Below are 13,676 nucleotides of genomic sequence, written 5' to 3' on the forward strand. Positions count from 1 at the left end.
GCTGTACTGCTGTTCCTACTCACCCCTTCCCTTTCCTTCCCCTCCCTCACATTCCCTTCCCTCCATCTCTCCCTCTTTCAAAGTCTGTTACTTCCATTTCATTTTATTGTTTTTTTTTTTTGTTAATTTGCTTTACTTGCCTTAGATTCTGGACTCTATATTATCTTTCCGTTCTATTTGTTTGTCTAAGGTTTGGATTTAATGCTCTTCGAAGTTGTTGTTTTTTTGTTCAATTTCTACCACTATTTTTCTTTTATTATTATTATTATTATTATTATTATTATTATTATTATTATTATTATTATTATTATTATTATTATTATTATTATTATTATTATTATTATTTCCAGCAGTTCCATTGTTTGAAATTCTACCCTCCTTTTTCCTCTCTCCTCTCTCTAATTTAGCTGTCGTTTTCTTCTTTCGTGAATGAATGTCTTCCTTGTATTGACCTGAGTCCGGCTGTCTATTACCCTGCGTCCGTGTCCTCCTTTCCTTATGTTCCGCCTTTGTTTCCTCTTCTTTTTTTCTTTTTTCTTTTCTCTTTCTCTTGTTTGATCAATCTTTGGTGAGGCGTATTGGATCCCACGCCCTTCTCTTTCTCCTCCTCCTCCTCCTCTTTCCTCCTTTCCTTCCCCCACCTCCTTTTTCTTCTTCTTTTTCTCCCCTCCCTCTTATCACGACTCCTGGGGCTGTTTCCATTCTCTCTCTCTCTCTCTCTCTCTCTCTCTCTCTCTCTCTCTCTCTCTCTCTCTCTCTCTCTCTCTCTCTCTCTCTCTCTCTCTCTCAAAGCCATGCAAGACAAAACCTTCCTCACGTCCCTCTTTTTTCTCCTTCCGAGCTACCCAACCAACACCCTTTCTCTCCTTCCCTTTCCTTTTCCACTCCCCGACCATTCCTCCAACACTCTTCCTCCCTCTCTTCTTTTCCCCCTTCAATTTTCATCACCTCTTACTCCACTATATTCTCGCTCATCCGCTAACAACTCATTCTTTCCCGCAACATATCTTTTTTCCTTCTTCTCCGACGTGAATGAAGGCGAATAGTTTTTTTTCCTCCTCTTGGTTTCATCACCCACACCATTGTCTGTCATTTTCTTCCCTTACACTACTACTACATTCTCACCCATTCTGTGACTCATTTCCTCCCCCAGCACACTTTTCCTTCCTCTCCGACGTGAACGAAGCCGAATCAACCTTTTTCTCTCTTTTAACTTTTTTCTCCCTACAAGTTTCATCACCAACATCATTGTCTGTCTTTTCCTTCCCTTACATCACTGCAGCCCCACCCATCCCGCATCAACTCATTCCTTTCCCCTACACAAGTTTCCTTTCTCTCCGACGTGAACCAAGCAAACTCCGCCTTTCTTTTTTTTTCTTAGTTTTCTTGTGCAAGTTTCATCACCAACACCAATGTCTGTCTTTTTCTTCCCTTACAATACTACCACATCCTCGCCCATCCTCCATCAACTCATTCCTTTCCCCTACACACTTTTCCTTTCTCTCCGACGTGAACGAAGCGAAATCCGCCTCTTTCTCTCTTTTTCCTTATTTTTCTCCTGCTGCCAACGCTCGCTCCCTCGACTCGCCCTCAGTGCATAGCCGGGGAGAAACACTTCACTTGCAGACCCACGCGACCCTCACGCACGTTTCCCTCCTCTTTTTCCGTTTCCTCCTCCTCCCCCTCCTCCACCACTCACAGTACTCTTCTTCGAACTCCTCCTCCTCCTCCTCCTCCTCCTCCTCCACCTCCTGTTCTCATATTTTATTTTCCCCCTCTTCACTCTTCTTGTTCCTAGTGATCTCGCCTCCTTTTTGGTATGCAACGCGGAAGTGTCATGCAGAGAGAGAGAGAGAGAGAGAGAGAGAGAGAGAGATTTCCTCGACCCGGATGCTTTGTGTGTGTGTGTGTGTGTGTGTGTGTGTGTTTCGGGATACTCATAAGGCTAGGATTCACAATGGAGTGTCGAAGAACTGTGTGTGTGTGTGTGTGTGTGTGTGTGTGTGTCCTTGGTTGTTAATTTAGTCGCCGCGTACTCGTCTTTCACGCGTTGTAACAAGATTTATGTACGGCCGCGAGTAACCTAATCCTATGTCTTTATTTCACGAGTATCAGGGGTTGTTCCTCTCTCTCTCTCTCTCTCTCTCTCTCTCTCTCTCTCTCTCTCTCTCTCATGGTTTGCCTCATAATTTTCACCTCTTGTTTGCCTCTTTACTCTTGTTTACACTGAAAGCTTCTCTTCCTGCGACTCCCCTCACCCCGTCCGTCTTCCTCCTCCTCCTCCTCCTCCTCCATAAACTTTTCCTGCTATGTCTTTATTCCTTTCTCTTTTAATGTTGTTTTCGCCTTTTTCGTGAACTGTCATCGCTGGCCTTGTGTGTTTCCTGTTGTTACTTAATTATTTTTTTCTTTGTCGTCGTTGTCTTTGTCTGTCTTTGTTAGTTTTATCTATTTTCTCATATTTTCTTTTTTCAACCCATCCTCTTCCTTGCCTTCTTCCTCTTCATTCACCTTCCCTCATCGTTCTACTCGTTCTCCTCCTCCTTCTCCTCCTCCTCTTTCTCTTCCTCCTCCACCACCTCCTCAGTATCTCACTAACTCGCCTTTGCTTAGTATGTAACATTTGACAGACTCTTCTGTTTATTCCTGCTTGAGTGGTGCTGATGGTGGTGGTGATGGTCGTGGGGATGATGAGTGTGAAGGAGGTGGTAGGATTGGTAATGGCGTTGTTGCTATTGTTGTTGCTTCTGCTGATGATGTTATTGAGGTGTGGGTGGTAGTGGTGGTATTACTGATGTGGACTTGGGGTGGTAGTGAATGTAACATAAATAGTTGAAATAAATGGTGATAGTTGTAATGGTGGTGGTGGTGGAGTAGTGGTGTTGTGGCAGTGGTTATGGTAGTAGTGGTGATGGTGGGGAGGAATGGTACAACAGTGGCGGAGGCGTTAGTGGTGGTATTAGTAGTAGTGGTGGAGGTGATGTTGACAAGGTGGTTGTTGGTGGAGAAGCAGAAGTGGAAGAACGGTGACAGTGGTGTTGGTGGTCAAGTTCTAGCAAGAGGATGATGATGATGGTAATGGTGGTGGTGGCGGTGACTTGGGCGAAGGGCGTGCATGGATGAGGATAGGGGTGAGGGGCGATGATGGTGGTGAGACAAGTGGCCACAAGAATAAGCTTAAATCAGACAACAAGACTCCCACACAAACTCCTCCTCCACCGCCTCCAATAATAACGATACTGTCAATACACCACCACCACCACCACTACTACTACTACTACTACTACTACTACTACTACTACTACTACTACTACTGCTACTATACATCACATTACGAAACACTACACAACACCATTCCCAACATCATATCCCCTCCCCCTCCACAATCACACACCGTCCCCACCACATCCCCCATCACCCTCCCAACAATCACCACAACCACCACCACTAGCACCACACATCACCACCATCAATCCAGCCCCACACATCACCACCGCCACGCACGAGCACCACCACCACCACCACCACCATAACAAAAACAACCTTCATCACCGCCGCGGCACTAGGCCAAAACCTGAACTTTAAAAGGACACTGCTTTCCTTTAATTCCCTTCCATTTCCTTTCTTAGCTTTTATTTTTCTCTTTCCACCCCTCCCCTCGCCTCTTTTCCCTCTTCCCTTTCCCTTCATTTCCTTGCCTTTCTTTCCCCTGCACTTCCTTTCCTTCCCTTTCATTTCCTTGCCTCTTTCTCCGCTTGTCCCTTCCTTTACATTCTGTCCCATTCCCTTTCCTTCCCTAACGTGCTTTTCCAGGGCTTTTATTCCCTAACATTCCCTTCCCCTCTTTGCCCTTCCCTTCTATTTCCCGTCCTTTCCTTCTTTCCCTCCCTTTCCTTCTTTTCCTTTCTTTCCTTTCCATTTACTTTCTTCCGCTTCCTTCCTTGCCCTTCCTTCCTATTGTTGTCCTTCTCATCTCTTTACTTCCATTCTCTTCTCTGTCCTTTCCCCTCCCCTCCCCTCCCCTCCCCTCCCCCTCCCCTCCCCCATACGTAGCCCCGCCTCCCCTCGAGCCCATGACCTCTGCAGGAACGTATTGACCTGCCTCCAGTGTGCCAGGTGGCGCCGACTCCTGCCCCGGCTCTTGCGTCACCGTTACGTCATTCTCTCTCTCTCTCTCTCTCTCTCTCTCTCTCTCTCTCTCTCTCTCTCTCTCTCTTCTCTTCTCTTCTCTTCTCTTCTCTTCTCTTCCATCTCTTCCATCTCTTTCTTCTCTTCCTTCTTTTCACCTTTCCTTTCTCTCTCTCTCTCTCTCTCTCTCTCTCTCTCTCTCTCTCTCTCTCTCTCTCTCTCTCTCTCTCTCTCTCTCTCTCTCTCTCTCTCTCTCTCTCTCTCTCTCTCTCTCTCTCTCTCTCTCTCTCTCTCTCTCTCTCTCTCTCTCTCTCTCTCTCTCTCTCTCTCTCTCTCTCTCTCTCTCTCTCTCTCTCTCTCTCTCTCTCTCTCTCTCTCTCTCTCTCTCTCTCTCCCTCTCTCTCTCTCTCTCTCTCTCTCTCTCTCTCTCTCTCTCTCTCTCTCTCTCTCTCTCTCTCTCTCTCTCTCTCTCTCTCTCTCTCTCTCTCTCTCTCTCCAACGGGATATTACATGCCAGGAAATATAAAAGGAAAGAAGGAAAAGAATGCAAGGGATGAACAGATTAACAAAACGCGGCGAACAAAAGCGAGCTGTAATCACTCACAAATTATTATTATTAGTTCTTTTTTTTTAATTATTTCTATTATTATTATTATTATTATCATTATTATTATTATTATTATTATTATTATTATTATTATTATTACTATTTTATTTTTCATGCCTGGCAAAATGCTGGCGGAACGTTCTGCATCGTCCAATAGTTTTAATGATGAGTTGGTGAGGGAGTGAAGGTAAAAATAGATCAGAGCATTGAAAAGGCTGAGGGGTAGGAGGAAGAGGAGGAGGAGGAGGAGGAGGCAAATAGTGGTGGAGTAAAGGTTTTCTATCGTAGCACATCCCGTAAAAGAGATGTAACGACAGAGAGAGAGAGAGAGAGAGAGAGAGAGAGAGAGAGAGAGAGAGAGAGAGAGAGAGAGTAAAGACAAGCGCAGGGGTGAAAAGGAGGAAGAGAACAAGTTGAAAGAGAAAGGAGAGAGACGGGCAACAAGATTAAGGCAGCCCACTCAAGAGAGAGAGAGAGAGAGAGAGAGAGAGAGAGAGAGAGAGAGAGAGAGAGAGAGAGAGAGAGAGAGAGAGAGAGAGAGACCTACAGACCTACCTACCGACAAACGAACAAACAAAGTGGCAAAGAGTGACAGCCAGACAGACGGACGGGCAGCCAGATAGACAGACAGACAGACAGACAGACAGAGACAAATCATTAGGTTGTCTCCCTCATTTGCGTCATTGCCTCAGGTGTAGGAAGAGGAGGAGGAGGTCAGGTGTGATGTGGAAACCCAACAAAATTTTTCAGGTGTGGGGCGGGAACAGGTGTGGGAATGGAGGGAATAGCGGAGTGGGATAAGGATAAAATTAACGAGTCGACACCTGGATGCACGATAACGAGGATGCGGGAAAGTTAGGGAGGAGGGCGAAGATGCAGGTGAAGGAGGGTCAGTGTGTGTGTGTGGGGGGGGGGAAGTGGGGGGGAAGAGAGGAGGAGTGTGAGTGAGCGAGCGTGCGTGTGTTAGAAGCGTCGGGGGGCATTGAAGAGGTACGAAGTGGAGGCCGGGTAAGTGTTATGGTGTGTAGTAAGAAATGCACCTGAGCGCTGAAGTGTTTCCGGAAGTGTTATACGCGTTAAGGTATTCAGCAAGGTGTGTAGGGAAGTGCAAGAGGTAGGCGTTTCACCGTGTAGTCGAGGGTGGGTGTGTTGAGTGCATAGGTGACAGAGAGGGAGCTTTGGAAGGAAGAAGGGAGGAGGGAAAGAGGTGATGTGCATGTGTGAGTGGAGGTGAATGCTGGACGCGCCATTCATCTTGGTTTCGTCTTTTCCATTTTCGGGCTGACAATCGCATCTCCATTAGTGCTCCGTGACTGATGATATTACTTCCCTGTCATACGTACGTCATTTAAGAGTAATATTCTGGACTAATGTGGAGGGTCTTTGGGGAAGGGATTACTGCAGTTATTCTCGAAGTTTTTTTGTACTCTATGACCCCAGGTGCATTTCCGTCTGCCTGGTGCCTCCTCTTCACTATCTGTGTACTACTGGTTTCTTATCTCTAAACATCCTGTGAAGAAAAGAACAAAGAGAACGGCTAGAAACGAACATTTGAATTCTGTAATCCGTATTGTAGTTTCAGTTACCAAACACTAACTGGGGATGTGAAGGAATATGTAGGGGAATGTAGAGCAGTATTTGTAGGGGATGTTCAGGATGTGTAGGGGCGAAGGTGTGGCGGAGGAAGTGGATGTAGGTGTGAGAGTAGGGGTGTTGTACAGTACGTGTGTCGGCGGCGGTGGCGGAGGCGTGTCTAGGTTAAGTGTATTGACCAAATGAAGGGGTCGAGAGGAAATGAAAGAGATGAGAGCCAGCTGATTGCGGGAGAGGAGGAGGAGGAGGAGGAGGAGGAGGAGGAAACTGTCTATCCAATCACTTCTATTGTTTCTTCCTTGTCTTCTATAATCATCTCGTTTTCATCCCATTTCCGTGCCTGTCATTCTCCTCAGTGTGACTATATAATATACTTATCACTGTTGTCACTCCAGTAAGCGTGTCGAGAATACTAAAATGAAGATGAAAGATAAACGTTTCTCAGAAGGGGAGTCGTAAACAGGACGAGGGGAGGAACGGAAGTGAAGAAAGAAAGCGGGAAAACGGAAGGAAAGGCGAACACAGACTGGCAAGAAATGTTTATGAAAGATCGTGAGAGAGAATAAGGAGAGGCAGCAAGGAGGATGTGTGTGCTTGTGCGTGCGTCCGGTCACAACCCTCGATTGATAACCAGCACCCTTTCACATTACCCATTCATTGTTAGGTGGACTAGGAGACAGGTGTACAGCGACTGATCATCCTGGAATCGAACCCGGGACCTCTTGGTTGTGAGCCGTGTCCTAAACTTTGCCCGACGAAGCGAGAGTGTTTGTTAGTCGGGTAGAAGCACCATGAGGGAGGAAGGTCGCCGTTGTTGTTGTTGTTGCTGCTGCTGCTGTGATGACGGTGTGTTTATGGTGGTGACGCGGCCGACGGGTGACTCAGGCGCCGCTACTGACGTGGTGGTGACGGTGGTGGTGGTGGGGAGGGGGTCGGTGATGGTGGTGGTAGTTATAGTGGTAGTGACGGTGATGGTGGTGGGAGATGGTAGTGGTGGGGTAGTGACGGGCGGTAATGATGGCAGTGGTGGTGGGAGTAATGGCGGTGGTATTTGTGGTGGATGTGGTCGTGGGGGGTAGTGGTGATGATGGTGCCCTGACTCACTTCTTCCACTTACTCACGCCTTCATCCTCGCCTCTGTTTACGCGTCCGCCGTCTCACGCGTCTGATAACCTTGGGAAACCTAAACTGACAGCTAGATAGACACAGATAAATAGGCAGAGAAAAGGTTTATTGGCGACCTATAATAATTCATCTGTTTACCTTGGTTACAAATAAGAAGACTTGAAAGGTAGGTTATTGATTAGGAACAAAAAAAAATAATGCAGATACGGCCCATCCAAGTAGCCAAAAATCATCGCAGGTGAAAAATAAGAATCTATGCAGGAGAATGGGTGCGGGGAGTGAGGAATGTAGAAAAGGAAAAGGGTGTGGATAGGGAGTAGCAGGAGTAGGCGGACAAGTCTTCACCATACGGCTGTACACTAGTGATGTTTTCCTTTGCCCCGCTGTCCCCTCTCTGTCCCACTTCGTCCTCTTCGATAACTAGAGAGTGGCGTGAGTGTTAGGATTCGAAACACGTAGAGAGGGATAAAGGAGGGTCAGGGGGAAGTTGATGGGGTCCGGATCAAGTGGAGGACGAGTGAGGGAACCATGAAAGGAAAGGAATGGAGAAAATGGGAAAAAAGGTCACGAAGGAGAAAGAAGATGGTGTGCACGTGAAACGACACATCAGGGTATAGAGAGGAACCGAGCGAGGGGTCAGTGAGTCAAGTTATGGATACGGAAAGATTGGAACGAGATAAGAGAAGGCTTAGGTAGGGAGAGCTAACGGGAGAGGGGAAAAGGGGAGACACGGAGATGGAGGGAAGAAAAAATGAGGATGAACCACCGTGAGGAAGGGTGAGAGAAAGGAGGAAGAGTGACAAGTATGGGGGAATAGGGTTGAGTGAAGGAAATTGGAGTATTTAAGAAAGATATAAGGGTAAGAAAGAACAGTGTAGGGTACGACAGGCTCAGGGATGTTGTTGAAGAGAGGGAGTGTAAGAAAGGAAGATTGAGTGAAGGGGAAAAAGATGAAGGAAAATGAAATAGACAGGAAAGGTTTAAGGAATAGGAAGGAGCAATAAGGGGAAGATAGCCTCATAGATGTTGATGGAGGTGAAGGGAGTTTGGGGGAAGGAAGACTGAGTGAAGGGGAATGATGAAGATAGGAAAGATAACAAACATGAAGATTAGGAAGAAGCAGCGAGGGAGGAAGGTGCAGGAGGGGGGGGAGGGGAGGGAGGGGGGGGGGCGTGATGAGCTGAGGAATATAGGTCATGGGCAGGGAAGGTTTTGTGGGGGGGGAGGGGAGCAGGGGATGAAAATGGGTGGAGAAGCACGAAGAGAGAGAGAGAGAGACTGCTCCAAGACTTCCAGTGGGGCGTGACTCACCACATCCTGATCCACCACCGCCCCCTCCCCCCTCCGCTGCCCCCCCACCCCCCACGGCTTGTCCGAGATGATTCTCCTTCCCCTCAACCCTCTTCCTCCCCTCCTCCTCCCCTCACCTTGCTCTTCCCTCAGCCTGCCTCCCATTATAGCCGTCCTCTGCTTTCCTCCATCTCACTCTCTCCTCTGAGTTTCCTCCCTCCCTTCCTTCCTTCTTTTCTCTCTTTTTTTTTACAACAAAGGAGACAGCTCAAGGGCACAAAAAAAGGAAACAATAATAAAAAAAAGCCCGCTACTCGCTGCTCCTATAAACCTCCTTCCCTTTTTTTCTGAGGTCCTTTCTCATCTTCTTACCCTCCTTTCCTCCTCCTCCATAATAGCCGTCTTTTGTTATCCTCCATCACATTCTCTCCTCTGAGCTTCCTCCCTTCCTTCCTTTCTTCCGCTTAAACCTGCTTCCCTTTCTTGCTGAGCTCATTTATTTCTCATCTTCATTCCCGTCTTTCTTCTTCCTCCGTATTTATAGCCCTTCCTTTGCTTTCCTCCATTCCCTTCTCTCCTCTGAACTTCCATCCTTACTTCTTCCTTCTCTTTTAAACTTCCTTCCCTTCTTCTGAGCTCATTTCTTTCACTTTACTCTTCTTTCCTCACTCTCGGCTTCCCTTCCTCTTTCCTTTCTTTTCTTCCTCTTCTTACCCTTTTTTTTCTCCTTTTACTGTCCTCTCCTCCCTCTTCTCTTTTTTCTCGCTCTTACTCATCTTTCTCTTACTTTTCTTTCGTCCATCTTCTTAGCTCCTCCCCTTCTTACTCTCCCTTCCTTCCCCCTCATACCTTTCTCACTTTCCTCCCTTAACTCTCCTCTCCTCCCTCTCCTTAACTTCTCGTCATCTTCGTCTGGCTCTTCCTTCCTCTCCCTTAACTTTTCTCTATTCTCCCTTCACCCTTCCCTCCTTTCATTGTTAACTTCCCTATTTTGCTGTTTTTCTTCTTTCATCTTTCTTCTTAACTTCTTCCCACTCTCCTCTTACCCTTCTTTTCTCCTTTCCTTTCTTTTCTTAACACCACTTTCTTTCTCTCTTTAACCCTTTTTCTTTCCCCTTTTCAGCTGCTCTCCTGCTTCCTCGTAGACTCATTTCTTTCGTCCTCTTACCCTTCCTTTCCCCTCTTCAGCCTCTCTCCCCTTTCCCCTTTATCTCCGGCCTTCAGTATCCTTCCCCTCCCTTCCCTTCCCCTCCTCAGCCTCCCTCCTTTCCCTTTCCCTCTCCTGCCCTCAATACCCTTCCCCTCCCTTCCCCTCCTCAGCCTCTCCCCCCTTTCCCCTTCATCTCCCGCCTTCAGCATCCTACCCTTCCCCTCCCTTACCCTCCTCTAGTCCCTCCCCGAAGCTAAGACTTCCTCGCACCGCATCCTGCTGAGGGGATGAATATTTTATGTCGTTAAGTTTATTTTTAGGCGCAGGGCTGAGGCGTTCTTGCGGCAGTGTTGTGGTGGTGGCGGTGGTGGTGACGTTGGTGGTAGTAGTGGTAGCGGTATGTATGTATGTATGTATGTATGCTTTGAATCTGGTGAAAAAAGAAAAAGCCAAGGGGAACAGGGAAAGAGGTTGAGGAGTGGAGAGTATAAGGCCCATATTATCAAACTTTTCGAAACGTTATTACACCTATTTAAAAAGTCTCTCGCAGAAGTTGTAGGAGTTTCCATGGGTGGTTTCCTGACCTTGGCGATAGTTTTGGAAGGCTTCTGCGTCATGAACGGGAAAAGCACTCATGGCACCCAGACGCATCTCCTCTGTGGCCTTGAAGAACGATAGTAACACGAACCCGAAGCGTTTGATAATACGAGTCTAGGGCCGTATTTTAAGACACCACCGCTTCTCACATCAACGATTTCTAAAGGTCAAAGAGGGGATCAATCGGGTTTTCATGAGTTTTTTTTAAGGTTCATGGCACAGAAGAAGGGTCAAACTACCACCAGGGTCACAAAACTACCCCTGGAAAGGCCTACAGCTCCTACGAAAGCCATGTCAAATATGTGAACTTGGGCGACGAAATGTTTTAAAATACGACCCGGGGCCCTTCATCCACCGTCTTCCTATTATTATTTTTTGTCGCCACTCTGAAAAAAATTTAGGGTATGATACGGAGGTACGCGTTCTGACTGATAATAACGATGACAATAATAATGCTAATAATAATAAGAAGAATGATGATAATAATGATAAAAATAATAGAAGCATCTGAAATAGTACTTGATAATTATGTTTTTAGAATCTTTTGCTTTCCTTCACGTGGGGGAGCGGGTGGAGGGCGTCTTTTTTTGTAACATGGTTTTGCTCTTGCACAGTTTTCTTTACCGTGAATACTAATACTAATACCAAGAAAAACTACTAACAACAATCTTTTCTCTTCCTCTCGTCATCGTCCTTCTCGCCGCCCCACAGCCACGCGGGACTACGATGACCTGAAGCAACAGTACTCAGGTGACCCAGACCGCCGAGCTGCTGAAGGTGCGCCTGGAGGAGCGAGAACATGACCTCCACAACCTGCAAACCGGTGAGTGTCAAGTGTTTGTTCCTCTCACGCCCGGCTGCTTTCCGCTGCTTTTTTCGTCCTTTCTGATAAGCGATACGAGAGAGGAACTTGGTATCATTGAATTATTGTTTTTCTCTACTTTATTCAAGGTTACAAATGGATGATAACGGAGATAGAGGGATGTAATAGAAATAGAGATATAGAGAAGTTAGCACATTTTTCTTTCCAAGGGTATGAACAAGATCTAAGAAGAGATGATCATTAGTATAAGAAATAATGCACGTTCTATTTTTTTTCTTCTAAGCAACGGCACAGAGATGCTTAAGAGTAGAAGACAGAGATATCGCACTTTTTCATACTTTGTACCTCTACGTAAGGGAATATAGTTATGCTCAACAGGACGAGAGGCATAACGCATGTTTGCTTTTTTGATCTTCTTGAGGCTATAGAGATGCCCAGCCAAAGAAGAGAGGAATAACGCAGTTTTTACCTTCTTGTGCCTCTATTCAAGTGCAGAGAGATTGCTGATGGTACAAAAAGATAAATAATGTGTTTTCAGCTCCTGCTTATATGATCAACTCAAGAGAAAAGGAATGATGCATTTTTACTATTCTTTTTATTCAAGGGTAGAGGGGAGACAAGATGAAGGCCTTGATTTCCTTCGTCCCTCCCTGCTTAGATACATTATAGTCCTCTGCTTTTATATTCTTTTCAACGGTGCAGGAGAGGATTAATGCGCCTTTCACCTTTCTTTCTTTATTCAAGGGTATAGAGAGAAAGAGGAAGGAGAGATTAGTTCGGAAGGTACGTAACAGCCGCTCAAAGGGACGAAAGCAAACGCGTGTATATAGTGTACAGAGGTGGTTTATGGTGCCCGTCCTTCCCTTCCGCCCTTCCCTCTCACAGCATCGACACCCGCTAAAAGTTTCCCCTTCCATCCTATATTCCTGAGAGAGAGAGAGAGAGAGAGAGAGAGAGCAACGTTGCCAGATAGTCGTACTCAGCCGATTATATTTCCCGACTTCCTACCCCCAAACTGTATTCTGGGCTCCAATAACGAAACAAATTTATAGTTATCGTTAAAAGAGTTAGATCCTGATGTTTCTTGGCAATAGTTAGGCGTCAGAAACCGGTAAATACTATGCTCTGAGTACGACAATCTGGCAACGGTGAGAGAGCGAGCGTGAGAGCGAGCGTGAGAGCGAGAGCGAGCGTGAGAGCGAGAGAGCGAGAGAGAGAGAGAAATATATATAACTTGAATAGAAGAATGTGTATAGAAACGGCATAAACAAAACTGTTAAGCGTCCCGTCAAAAAAGTCTGCGGTTTCATTGATCCCTATTTGACACATCTCGCGGGCAGGGAAAACTCAATTCTCTAAAGGACCACAGACAGTGAGTATCACACGATCGGAATTCCTTTAACAACATTCCATCACTAGGAAGCAATAGAAACCCGTAAAGTTAGATTGGTTATAGGAAAGAACGGATGGTCGGCAGCTTTTTCCCACGCGCGAGAACCAGGAAAAGGAAGAGAGAAATGATATGGTTGAGTACGGTAGATTTTCACGGAATAGATAAGGGTGTGTTGAGTTGGTTGAGAGAGTGGGTTAGCTATAGGAACTCGACGGAAATACATGTGATCGTGGCTGCGTAGTGAGTGAGGCTCCCCAGGGTTCCGTATATTATTGTAGAGGTCGCGAGTGGGATGAATATTTTAAGCCATTGTTGACAGTAATTAAAATGTTCTGGTTCGTGATGGCTTGTTTATTTGGTTATTGAGAGAGAGTTACGTACACACACACACACACACAGACACACACACACAGGTGAAGTGCTCGGCGAGGGGGCGTGTCCGAAAGTCAGACTGGTGGCCGCTCAGGTGGTCTGCGGCGGCGGCGGTGGCAGCGGGGGAGAGGGAGGAGGAGGAGGAGGAGGAGGAGAAGGAAGAGGAGGAGGAGAAGGAGGAGGAGGAAGAAGAAGAAAACGAGGAAGAAAGAAGAAAAAGAAGAAATTGGAGGAGGAGTAGAAAAAGAAGAAAAAAAGAAGGAAAGAAAGAAAAAGAAAGAAAGAAAGAAGAAAAAGGAGGAGGGGTAGAAGAAGAAGAAGAAGAAAAAGAAGAAAAATAAAAAGAAGAAGGAATAAGTAAATAAATAAACAATGAAAGAAAGAATGAAGAAGAAAGAAAAGGAAGAAGAAAAAGTAGAAAGGAGAAGAAGTTGTAGAAGAGGAGTAAGGAAACGGAGATAAAGAAAGAAGAAAGAAGAAAACGAAAAAAAGGGTATGCGATCATAGACACCCTTCTGCACCGGTAGCCTATACGCTCGCACACTAAACTGTCTACAAACAATGTCACCATCAGTTACAGAGACGCCTCACGCACGGA

The 13,676-nt window shown here is 46.2% G+C and overlaps 1 long non-coding RNA gene across 1 annotated transcript in view; it reads left to right on the forward strand.

Annotated features, from left to right (window-relative positions):
- LOC126990247 (uncharacterized) overlaps positions 1–12,981 on the forward strand; it is a 50,958-nt gene extending 37,977 nt beyond the window's left edge. The window contains exon 3 of the long non-coding RNA XR_007744156.1: positions 11,202–12,981. This is a non-coding gene — a long non-coding RNA (uncharacterized LOC126990247). The remainder of the gene's footprint in view (positions 1–11,201) is intronic.
- Positions 12,982–13,676: the final 695 nt, after the last annotated feature.

The sequence above is a fragment of the Eriocheir sinensis genome, unplaced genomic scaffold (assembly GCF_024679095.1).
Source record: "Eriocheir sinensis breed Jianghai 21 unplaced genomic scaffold, ASM2467909v1 Scaffold1505, whole genome shotgun sequence".
Lineage (NCBI taxonomy): Eukaryota > Metazoa > Arthropoda > Malacostraca > Decapoda > Varunidae > Eriocheir > Eriocheir sinensis.